At 40.7% G+C, this 11,450-nt stretch overlaps 2 long non-coding RNA genes across 2 annotated transcripts in view; one reads left to right on the top strand and one right to left on the bottom strand.

Moving 5' to 3' along the window:
- The window catches only part of LOC113604468 (uncharacterized), an 86,531-nt gene extending 75,082 nt beyond the window's left edge, over positions 1-11,449 (bottom strand). Inside the window, exon 1 of the long non-coding RNA XR_003426413.2 lies at positions 11,326-11,449. This is a non-coding gene — a long non-coding RNA (uncharacterized LOC113604468). The remainder of the gene's footprint in view (positions 1-11,325) is intronic.
- On the top strand, positions 2,001-4,390 carry LOC128315324 (uncharacterized). Its single transcript, XR_008298049.1, has 2 exons — positions 2,001-3,494; positions 3,545-4,390. It is a non-coding gene; the product is annotated as an uncharacterized LOC128315324 (long non-coding RNA).
- Position 11,450: the final 1 nt, after the last annotated feature.

Raw genomic sequence — 11,450 nt, 5'->3', positions numbered from 1 at the left:
AAAGGAATGTCATTCAAGAACATGGGCTTAGACCTCATCAGGTGTAATACCTCCTTTTATTTTGTGATTATCTAGAAGTGAAATTCGTGTATACTTAAGTCAATATGATGTTCTAATGTAGATTGTTTATACAACCACTACATTCCTGGAAAATTAAGTGTTCCTAACACCCATGTAAACACTTTTGGGGATTCATTTGAAAAATAAATTCTAGGCTCAAGTTTTCAGCTACATGAATACTTGGGAACCTTATGGGATTATATTAATTCTTTGTGAAGGATTGTTTTATGGCATATTGGAAGATACTTAGCACCTTTGTCAGCCCTTGCCCACTGAATGCTTCTGGAGTCTCCTAATCATTGTGATACTAAGCCCCTCAAGGACTTCTAAAGCACCGCTTAAGAACTGGTGGCTTTTTATTAAAGATTTATCCTTGGCATCAGGTTAGAGCAGTGCTTGGAAAGACACTGCCTCAGCTACCCCTTGTATATTGAACACCTAGAGCAGTATTTCAATTCCTACCAGTAAAACTGATGGTGCAAACAACCTTCAAAGACAAAAGGTTTTTTATTTTGCAAATAGTCTCCCTTTTGTGGTGACAACTGCTTGATAGGTTCCAAAAGAAACTTGTGGTTTCCCTTCCTAAGGGATCTTACCAATTATCCTAAATGTGCTTCTTGCCTAATCTAAAAAAGTCAAATTTTAATGACCATCAAAGTACATCCAGAACCACCTTCTCCACTTCTACCACTTAGTATAATTTACTAGTTGGATTCTTCTAAGTAGTTTTCCCAACTTAAAATCACATCTTTGCCATTTTGGTGATTTCCCGGAGTTGTCAGCAATCAAAAATCACATGTGGCATTCGTCAGGGGTTATATTTCATTTTAGCTAGGAATAGTTCCTTTGCCATATCTTTTTAGGACACTGCCATTTTTGAAGAGTATTGTCCATTTCATTTACAGAATAGCCTTTGTTTGGATTCACCTGATGATTTCCTTGAGTCCTGTACATATTACTGGTAGAAAGAAAGGCTACACATGTATTAGGTCTATTAATGCATCAATTACCAGGGAGACTAAGATGCTGTGCTCCACACTTCATTATGAAGACACTTTCAATAAGTAATTTATGGATGTGGCTTTATTTTTTTTTTATTTTTTTTTTTTTTAACGTTTATTTATTTTTGAGACAGAGAGAGACAGAGCATGAACAGGGGAGGGGCAGAGAGAGAGGGAGACACAGAATCTGAAACAGGCTCCAGGCTCTGAGCTGTCAGCACAGAGCCCGACGCGGGGCTTGAACTCACGGACCGTGAGATCGTGACCTGAGCCAAAGTCTGACGCTTAACCGACCAAGCCACCTAGGTGCCCCTAAATTTAGATATAACCTAGAGATTACATAGCAAGAAAGATAAAAGCAAATTCTTCTAGATGGTATATGAGAAGATCAGAGGTGAAGAGACAGCCTAGACCTTGGAAATACGCTGATTCAGGCAAAGGCACTTCACTGTTTCACAGGCACTTCAACTGACTCCATATAAGGGCTGTATTTCTTTTTTGTCCTCTAGTTATCAGGATGGTAAAATGAGTGAAAACTTCAGATAGAAGAAGCTATAGGGTGACCTACATTTCTTAATCTGTGTACAGCATGAAGGTAATTTAGCAATCCCAGAAAGAACCACTGAAAGCCATTTCAGTTCGTCAGCAACAGTTGAGTATCAGCAATTTGAAATGGTTAAGCCTAATACAAAGCACAATCACCAACCCATTTCTGCTGCAGCAGGTCAGGAAACCGAAATCTTGACCCTAAAAAGAACATTGCAGTTGAACCAACATTCAATAATTATGAACTTCAACTCTGAGATCAGGAAACAAGCAACGCCCAAGGGCATCTGGTTGGCTCAATGGTGAAGCATGGGGCGCTCAATCTCAGGGTCTTGAATTCAAGCCCCATGCTGCATGTGGAGCCTACTTAAAAAAATTTTTTAAGTTCCATCTAAATCACAGGCTCTTAGGTTCTTAGAGCACCTGTCCCAGAGGGTGGGAATTTGGAACAACAGGGGAGTGGGGAGTCCACATGAGCAATTTCAGGAGGTCCATAAAACATAAAATGCACGACTATTAATTTTTCTGGAAAAAAAGTCCATTTATTTACTGATTTTTTGAAGGAATCTGACCAAAAAAGGATTAAGAAACATAGCTTTCCTAAATGGCAACTGCCTCTACCTTCCTGATGTAGCTTAAATTCAAGTCCTACCCTCCTGGTCCCTGTCTACCTTGCTATTTGCCAGTGCATATTATGCCTTTGTATTTCTCAAACATCCTTGATTTACCCTCTCCATGAAGCCTTTCCCACTGATGGTTTCACTTAGAATTTTACTTTAACATTTCAATGTTTTCTAAAAGGATTATTTTGCAGTATATAACAATATCATGATCACATAAAAAAGGGCAACTCCTGGGGTGCCTCAGTCAGTTAAACATCTGAATATGCCCCTCCCCCTGCATATTCTCTCTCAAACAAACTTTTTTTAAAAGTGAGCATTTCCTTAATAGCAAACAGATGTCCAAATTTTCCCACTTGTTTTTAAGATTTTACTTAAAAAAAAACAAACACTTTATTTGGGGCAACTGGGTGGCTCTGTGGGTTCAACATTCAACTTAAGCTCAGATCATGGTCTTGCTGCTATCATCGTGGAGCCCACTTTGAATACTCTGTCCCCCTCTATGCCCCTCCCCAGCTCTCTCACTCTAATTAAAAAAAAACAGGGTTGAGAGAGTGAGCACTTGGGCATGCACAAGAAGGGGATGGGCAGAGAGAATCCCAAACAGGCCCTGCACTGTCTACAGCAGAGCCTGACATGGGGATCAAACTCACAAACCATGAGATTGTGATGAGCTGAAATCAAGAATCGGATGCTTAACTGAGCCACCTAGATGCCCCCAAGTTCAGTTTCTTGATGAGAGCAGTTGGTATATACATCCATCCGATGGTACATAATTCTACTTGGCTCATTTGTGATGTTAGCAGCCGCTAATGATCATTGCCTACATCTCTAATTTCATTAATACTTGTCTTTCTTCACTTTTTACTTGGAATACCTCTGTAGAGAAAAACTTCCCCTCATAAGTACCTAGTTACCCTGAGGTACAGTTCATACAGAAAAGGATTCTTCATGTACTGCTTTTATAATGAGTTGGTTTTGTAATATTAATCAAAGGTTAAACCAATGGGGTTTCTTAGGGGTCACTGTGAGCTCAGATTTTTAATATTTTTTTTATTTATTGAGAGAGACAGAGACAGTGTGAGTGGGGGAGGGGAAGAGAGAGAATCCCAAGCAGGCTCAGCACGCTCAGCACAGAGCCCAGTGCAGGGCTCAAACTCACGAAATCGTGAGATCTTGACCTGAGCCAAAACCGAGACAGATGCTCAATCGACTGAGACACCCAGGCACCCAGTGTGAGCTCATGGATTTGTGTGTGTGTGTGTGTGTGTGTTTTAATATAATTTATTGTCAATTTGGTTTCCATACAACACCCAGTTGAGCTCATAGATTTTTTTAACTTCTGTGTTTCAATTCATTGTAGTTCTTAATGATGCTCAAATTGTTCTATTTTTGGCCTGTGGAAACTCTTCCTATTGGCTCTTAAGTTCTTTTGACAAGACCCTCATAGTCAAGAATAGTCTCTTTAATAAATGGTGTTGGGAAAACTGGACAGCCACATGCAAAAGACAAACTGTACCACTATCTTACACCTTACGCAAAAATCAACACAAATGGATTAAAAACTTGCATGTAAGACTGGAAACCATAAACACCTAGAAGAAAATACAAGTGGTAAGCTCCCTGACATTGGTCTTGGTGATGATTTTTGGTTTTGACACCAAAAACAAAGTCAACAAAAGCAAAACAAAACAAGTGGGACTACATCAAACCAAAAAGCTTATGCACAGCAAAGGAAGTTAACAAAATGAAAAGGCAACCTACCTGAGAAGGGATTAATATTCAAAATATATTAAAAACTCATACAGCTGAATAGTTTAAAAAAAAATCCAAAAAGGGCAGAGAATATGAACATTTTTCCAATGACAGATGGCCAACAGGTACATGAAAAGGTGTTCAACACCACTAATTATCAGGGAAATGCAAGTCAAAAACAATGGGATATTATCTCATACCTGTCAGAAAGGCTATTATCAAAAGGACAAGAAATAACAAGTGTTCGCAAGGATGTGGAGAAATGGGAACCTTTGTGCGTTGTTGGTAGGAATGTACGTTGGTGCAGCTACTTCAGTATGGAGGTTCCTCAAAGAATTAAAAACAAAACTACCATACAATCTAGCAATTCCACTTCTGGGTATCTATCCAAAGAAAATGAAAACACTTAATTCAAAAGAATACATGCATCCCTGTGTTCACTGCAGCATTATTAACAATAGCTAAGCTATGGAAACAATAAGTGTCAAGATGGATGAATAAATATAAGTGATGCACGAGTATGCACACAAAGATACACACATATATACAATAAAATATAGCCATAAAAAAGAATGAAATCTTGCCATCTGTGATAACATGGATAGTTCCCAAGGGCATTATGCTAAGTCAAATAAGAGAAAAGCAAATACTGTATGATCTCACTTACATGTGGAATCACAAAAACAAAATCCCAAGCTCATACATATAAACAACAGATTGCTGGTTGCTAGAGGCAGAGGTGAGAAATGAGGGGGGATGAGAAGAGGAAGTGGCTGACATAAGTGTTAGAGGTCAAAAGTTACAAGCTTCCAATTATAAAATAAGTCTTGGGGATGAAATGTACAGCATGGTGACTATAGTTAATGCTATATGGCATATTTGAAAGTTGCCGTAAAGCAATGTTAAAGTTCTCATCACAAGAAAAATAAATGTTAAAGTTCTCATCACATGAAAAAAAAATGGTAACTACTCACTATGGTGACAGACGTTAACTAAACTTACTGTGGTGATCATTTCACAATATATACAAATATTGAATCATTATGTTGTACATATGAAAATATGTCAATTACACCTCAATAAAGAAAAGTCTACCAGGATGTTACAAGTACTCATACAAGGAAAAAAAAAAAAAAGACCCAGTAGTCTTTAATTTCCTTTCTTACTCATATAAAAGTGTGTTCAAATCTATTCTTGTTCATTTCTGCCTGTCCTGTGAACAGCAACTTTTTATACTGTTAAAATTTAACATTTCTTTGGGGTTTTTTCCCCCTTAAAAAGACTGCAAATGTAAGGACTACACTATATCTAAATTTGTTCAGCACATAGCCTGGTGTGAGAAAATTGGTATCCAGTAAGTATTTATGGAATTGAACTAAAAGATTGTCATCTGTCTCACTATTCTACAAGTGTCTATTGAGTCAAAAAAAAAAAAAAAAAAAGGCACCACTGGAAATATTAAGCACTTACCTTTCCCCAAATGATCCAAGGGCATTGTTCAATCTCACCTTCCTAACTATTCTTTCATGTTACCGGAAGACCTACTTCAGCTAGTGAGTGTTCTTTGGAAAAGGGATTCTAAAAAATAAAAAAATAAAAATTCTAGAATAGAATGAGAAAGAATTCTCTTGAATTTTTTTAATGCTTTAAAAAAAATTTTTTTTTTAATGTTTTTATTTTTGAGACAGAGAGAGACAGAGCATGAGCAGGGGAGGGAGAGAGAGAGAGGGAGACACAGAATCTGAAGCAGGCTCCAGGCTCTGAGCTGTCAGTACAGAGCCCGATGCAGGGCTCGAACCAATGGACTGTGAGATCATGACCTGAGCCAAAGTCGGACGCTTAACTGACTGAGCCACCCAGGCGCCCCTTTAATGCTTATTTTTGAGAGACAGAAAGAGAGAATGCAAGCAGTAGAGGGGCAGAAAGAGGGGGACAGGATCTGAAGCAGGCTCCGTGCTGACAGCAGAGAGCCTGATGCAGGGCTCAAACTCATGAACCGTGAGATCATGACCTGAGCCGAAGTCGGACACTTAACTGAGCCACCCAGGCACCCTGTATGTGCATTTTTTTTCTTAAGGCTGAAAATCATTGTAAGGTAAAGAATATAATGGTAAATGCCTGCTTAATTTAACAAAACTACAAATTCATGTACAGATGTTTGGTCATTTATAGAAAAAAACTGTCATTCCTTAGTTGTAGTCCCCCACTCTCACTAGGTTACATTGCACCCCCTGTATCCACAGGGGAGTAAATGATACTTTGCATTTGACCATTTCAAGCCACTTTCACACAGTGTACTCCACAGTTAAACAACTGTGTCTTTTATCAATTTACACAAATCTTAAGAGTTTCATATTACACCACTATGGCTTAGGTTTTCTTCATTGGTTTTTACTTACTGTAAGATTTCTTCACTTATTTAAGAATAGAATGGGTAGAACTGCATTCCTCAAACTCATTATGCTTAAGTACATCCAAGAACTTGAGGACAGAGTAGATATTCCTTTACTGATGTTCACCTACATTATGCAGTTATAAGCACTTCAAAGACAGCCTAACCCAGAGATTATTTTTAACTATTTTTAATTGGTTTTTTTTTAGGCATAGAAATAGGGTTTTTTTTCCTTTTTTTAAGAAAAAGAAAATCTGGGGGCACCTGGGCGGTTCAGTCGGTTTTTGTGTTTACAAGTCTTCATCTCACAGTTTGTGAGGTCGACCCCCGCATGAGGCTCTGTGCTGAGAGCACAGAGCCTGCTTGGGAGTCTCTCTCCTCAAGGAAGGAAGGAAAGAAGGAAGGAAGGAAGGAAGGAAAAGAAATAAAAAGAAAGAAAAAGAAGAAAGAAAGAAAGAAAGAAAGAAAGAAAGAAAGAAAGAAAGAAAGAAAAGAGAGAAAGAAAGAAGGAAAGAGAAAGAAAGAAAGAAAGAAAGAGAAAGAAAGAAAGAAAGAGAAAGAAAGAAAGAAAGAAAGAAAGAAAGAAAGAAAGAAAGAAAGAAAGAAAAAGAAAAAAGAAAAAGAGGAAAGAAAAAATTAACTTGAATAGTTTCCATTTAAAGTAAGAACAAATCAGGGGCACCTGGGCGGCTCAGTCAGCTAGGCATCCGACTTCCGCTCAGGTCACGATCTTATGGTCATGAGTTCCAGCTCTGAGTCGGGTTGTGTCCTGACAGCTTACAGCCTGGGGCCTGCTTTGAATTGTGTCTCCCTCTCTCTCCGCCCCTCCCCTGCTCACACTGTCTGTCTGTCTCTCTCTCTCTCTCTCTCAAAAAGAAACATTAAAGAAAAAAATTTTTAATAAAATAAAAACACATCATATAAAAATCTTGCTACAAAGGAACAACATACTTGTGATCTCATGTCCACACTGACTGGAAAGGGAGGCATTATCCAATGACTATCAGATGTCGACCAGCCCAAGGCCCAATTTCTAGGCCCTAAACCAACACACACACACAACCTTGGCACCCACACAACCTTCCCCATATAAACATCCAATACTTTAAACTCCCAACTGTGCAAAGTTCCAAATTTCTAACAATTATTAACACACCAGCCACTGAAACGGGGAAAGATCCCACAGGCCATTTTACTGTCTCCCTCTTTCCAGCAGGAGAAAAAAAAGTCCCTTAAGAATTGTAATTTGGACATGCTCTACCTTTAGGCTCTCAACTTTATTTTCTGCCGGAAGTAGTCTAACAGGTCAACAGATGGATAGTGAAAACAATGGAAGAGGACAGAACAAATTAGGAGAAACTAAAAGAGAATCAACATTCATTGTTGTCACAGGCACTGTAAATGGTACTAGGCACTTTGCACTAATTTTTTTTTTTAAACGTTTATTTATTTTTGAGACAGACAGAGCATGAATGGGGGAGGGGCAGAGAGAGAGGGAGACACAGAACCGGAAGCAGGCTCCAGGCTCTGAGCCATCAGCCCAGAGTCCAACGCAGGGCTCAAACTCAAGGAACGTGAGATCATGACCTGAGCTGAAGTCGGACGCTTAACCGACTGAGCCACCCAGGCACCCCGGCACTAATTATTTAAACCAACAACAGACCTACAAAACAGGCAGTATCCCCATTTTATAGATAAAAAACATATTCTGCAAGATTTAAATGACTTGCCCAAGGTAAGGAGCAAACTCAGGGTTCAACCCTAAAGCTACCTAGCTACAGAGGGTTTTCCTTTAACAACCCTACTGACTTCCTTAAGAGTCAAAGGATACAGCCCTTAGTATCTTTCCACAGCCATTACTTCCCTGCTTTCTTTACCTTGGCTACTCTTAAAACTGGCCTCCATGGGGCATGTGGATGGATCAGTTAAGCTTAAGCCTCTTGGTTTCTGCTCAGGGCAAGATCTAAGGAGAAATCAAGCCCCAAGTCAGGCTCCATGCTAACAGTATTGAGCCTTCTTGGGATTCTCTTTCCCTCTCCCTTCCCCTCCCCTACTCACACACTCCCAAAATAAAACAATAACTTAGGAAAAAAAAAAAAAAACTGGCCTCCATCTTAGCAACCAACTACCTCATTACATACCTAACACCACTGTGCTGTCAAGTTGCTACTGGTGTTTTCAACAACATCAAAACAATCCATCTCTCTCCTTCCCTCCCCTACCTCTACCCATTAACTAGAAATGTCATCTATACCCCAATATTTAGCTTTATTATCAAACATTAGATCTGGAGAAGTAGTCTGAGGTCAAGTACAAATCCTTCATTTTTCAGAAAAGGACAACCTGTGCCTAGAAAGGTTATATTTTGAAAAAATCTGTATCTTCTAATCGCAGGAGGTTCTTCCTGAACACTGATGGTCATGGCTGCATTTAAAAAGCTTCCTCTCAGGGTGCCTGGCTGGCTCAGTCGGTTAAGCTTCCAACTTCGGCTCAGGTCATGATCTCATGATTAAAGCCTCACATCGGCTCTCTGCTGTCAGGACGGAGCCTGCTTTGAATCCTCTGTCCTCCTCTCTCTCTGCCCTTCCCCTGCTCATTCTCTCTCTCAAAATAAATAAATAAACTTAAAAAAAATTTTTAAAGCCACCTCTTTGCTGAAGATAATAGCATTCTATTCCATTCTCAAATCTGTTCTATTCTCAAATCTCTTCTGCTAGAGATCAATGCCAGGATTTGCTTCTAAGACACATATTTTTAATTCTAAATGCAGAGATCGTGAATTTACAGCAACTAAGCAAGTAAGCTTTGGGAGCTATAGTTAAACTGCCTGGGACTAGAATATTCTAAGAAACAAGTTACATATCTCAATAACCACAAGTCTGAAGGATTCAAAGGCTGACAAATAGCAATTCTGAGAGGTTACCAATTTGTTTCAGGATGAATCACACAGAAAAGCAAGCCTGTGAGGTGGTCTAGAAAGCCTGTAAAGTCATGAAACATGGACCTGTAGCAAGACTATAAACATAAAAATGAAGTCAGGTCCATCAAGGCAACCAAGTGAAGAAAGTAGAGATTGGGGCAAGAGGAATGAAGTGGGGAAAAGCTTGGGACCTGGTACACACCTCATCCGTAGCAGTGTTTGACTATTTAAGAAGGTCCATTACTAAACAGTGAATGGCACACAGAAGTACAGTATTATGTAATGAGTGAACATATGCGGCCAATTACAAAATGGTACAAAAGAACACCCTGGGAACTCAAAATTTGCTGGGAGAGAGACCTGTCCTGTAGAAAATGTGTCCTCATGCTATGGAAACAGAGCTCATGGGATTGCTGTATAACAAACTGCACTGGACACTGAACATGGACTCTGGAAGCCATACACTAGCTGTGTAATTCTGAGCAAGCCCCTTTCACCTTTCTTTGGTTCGGTTTCCCACTCTCGAAAGGTGTGGGCAAAGTTGAGACAACATGCAAAAAGGATTCAAAGCTGACACAAATTCAACTGCCTGAGTAACATCACCTCTTGCAAGTCTCATAAGCAATCTCAAATTTAATAGGCCCAAGAGGAAATTTTCAATCATCCCCCAAAACCTGCTCCTCATCTTTCCTGTCTCAGTTTCCATACTCTAGAAGCATTCTTGCTTTCTCCACATCCAATTCATCTCCCAGTCCTATCCATTCTGACCCCCATATATCATCCACTTTTACCTGCACTGTCATCACCCTAGTTTAAACCACAATTATCTCTCACATGAATGACTGGAGCAGCCAAAATGATCCCTAGGCTTCCACTTCAGCTCTCTCAAATACAAACAGAACCATATTCTTAAAAACGTAACTGTACTTTCATGTCATTTCCCATCTAAACCCTGTAAGCTGTCCACTGTTCTCTAGAGAAAGAGGTCAAACTCCTAAACCTGGTTTTCAAGGCTCTAAATGATCTGCCCTCTGTCTCAAGCCACTTTCCCCATTCCTGATCTTGCTCCAGCACATTGGCTTTTATGCAGTCACTCGAAAGTGTTATGCTCCCTCCCGACAAACTCATTCTTTGGGGTTCATTCCTAAATTAGGCTCTTTTTTTACACGCTTTTATTACACTCTCACAGCATTCCGAGGTACCTACGTTATTTATACAATTATTATACAAAAGTGTACAATCACAAAGGGTTATAAACCCAACGAAACTAAAAGCTTCACGAAGGTAGGCACTATTCTATCCGGTTCACCTCAGCATCCTCAGGTAAACTGGATCTGGCACACAGCTCGGGCCTAAATATTTGAATAAATCCACTGAGGTGAAGAGGGACATAGTCAACTAAAAATCTCAATTAAAAAAAAAATAAAGTTCTAACTTATACAGTTGCCCATTTTGCTTCAACGCTCCCCACCTCCGTTCTCAAAAGCTCAGACCAAAATCAAATACTTAGTTTCCAACCTCCCGCAACCCCGGCTTTCTCCTCCCATCACCATAAAGTTCCACGTCCAAAATGAACCCATCCTAGCACTGAGACGAGCTGGAACCTGCTCCCTGCCCCTGCGGGTGGCGGGGACACGGTCGACCCGGGGAAAGTTTCCTAATCCGGACACCCGGGCTGGGAGCCTGAACACTAGTCCGCGCAGCAGTGACGCACGTCGGCAGAAGCACTTCGTCAGCTATGAAGCCACGAAGCCTAAAGCGTTTCTTTCAGACTTCTCAGACGCAATTCAAGTCATGCGTCCCAGCCTGAGCGGTTGGCCGCGCGTCGCAGACCTTCAGATGCCCACCAGAATCACGAAGGAAGGACTGAAAAGACGACGACCCTTGCGCCTCGCCCTTTAAAAAACACCCCCAATCAAGGCTGGCCGGGAGCTGAGTAAATCCTCGCGAGAATCACCGGCTTCCGCCCGCTTCCTCCACCCGGCTAGCGGGACCGGAAGGAAGGCGCCACTTCCCCGCCCCGGGACCTACCTCACAAGGCAGCGCGAATCCAGCCGTGACCAATCAGAGGACTCATTGTAGGCCGCGGCGCGGAGGGCCAATGGAAAGTCGCGACGCGCGCAGAGCTTCCCCTCTTCCGCACCGGCCCCCTCCCT

The sequence above is a fragment of the Acinonyx jubatus genome, chromosome A1, assembly GCF_027475565.1.
Source record: "Acinonyx jubatus isolate Ajub_Pintada_27869175 chromosome A1, VMU_Ajub_asm_v1.0, whole genome shotgun sequence".
Classification (NCBI taxonomy): Eukaryota; Metazoa; Chordata; class Mammalia; order Carnivora; family Felidae; genus Acinonyx; species Acinonyx jubatus.
The sequence above is the reverse complement of the archived record's forward strand: the minus strand, read 5'-3'. Positions and strand labels throughout refer to the sequence as shown.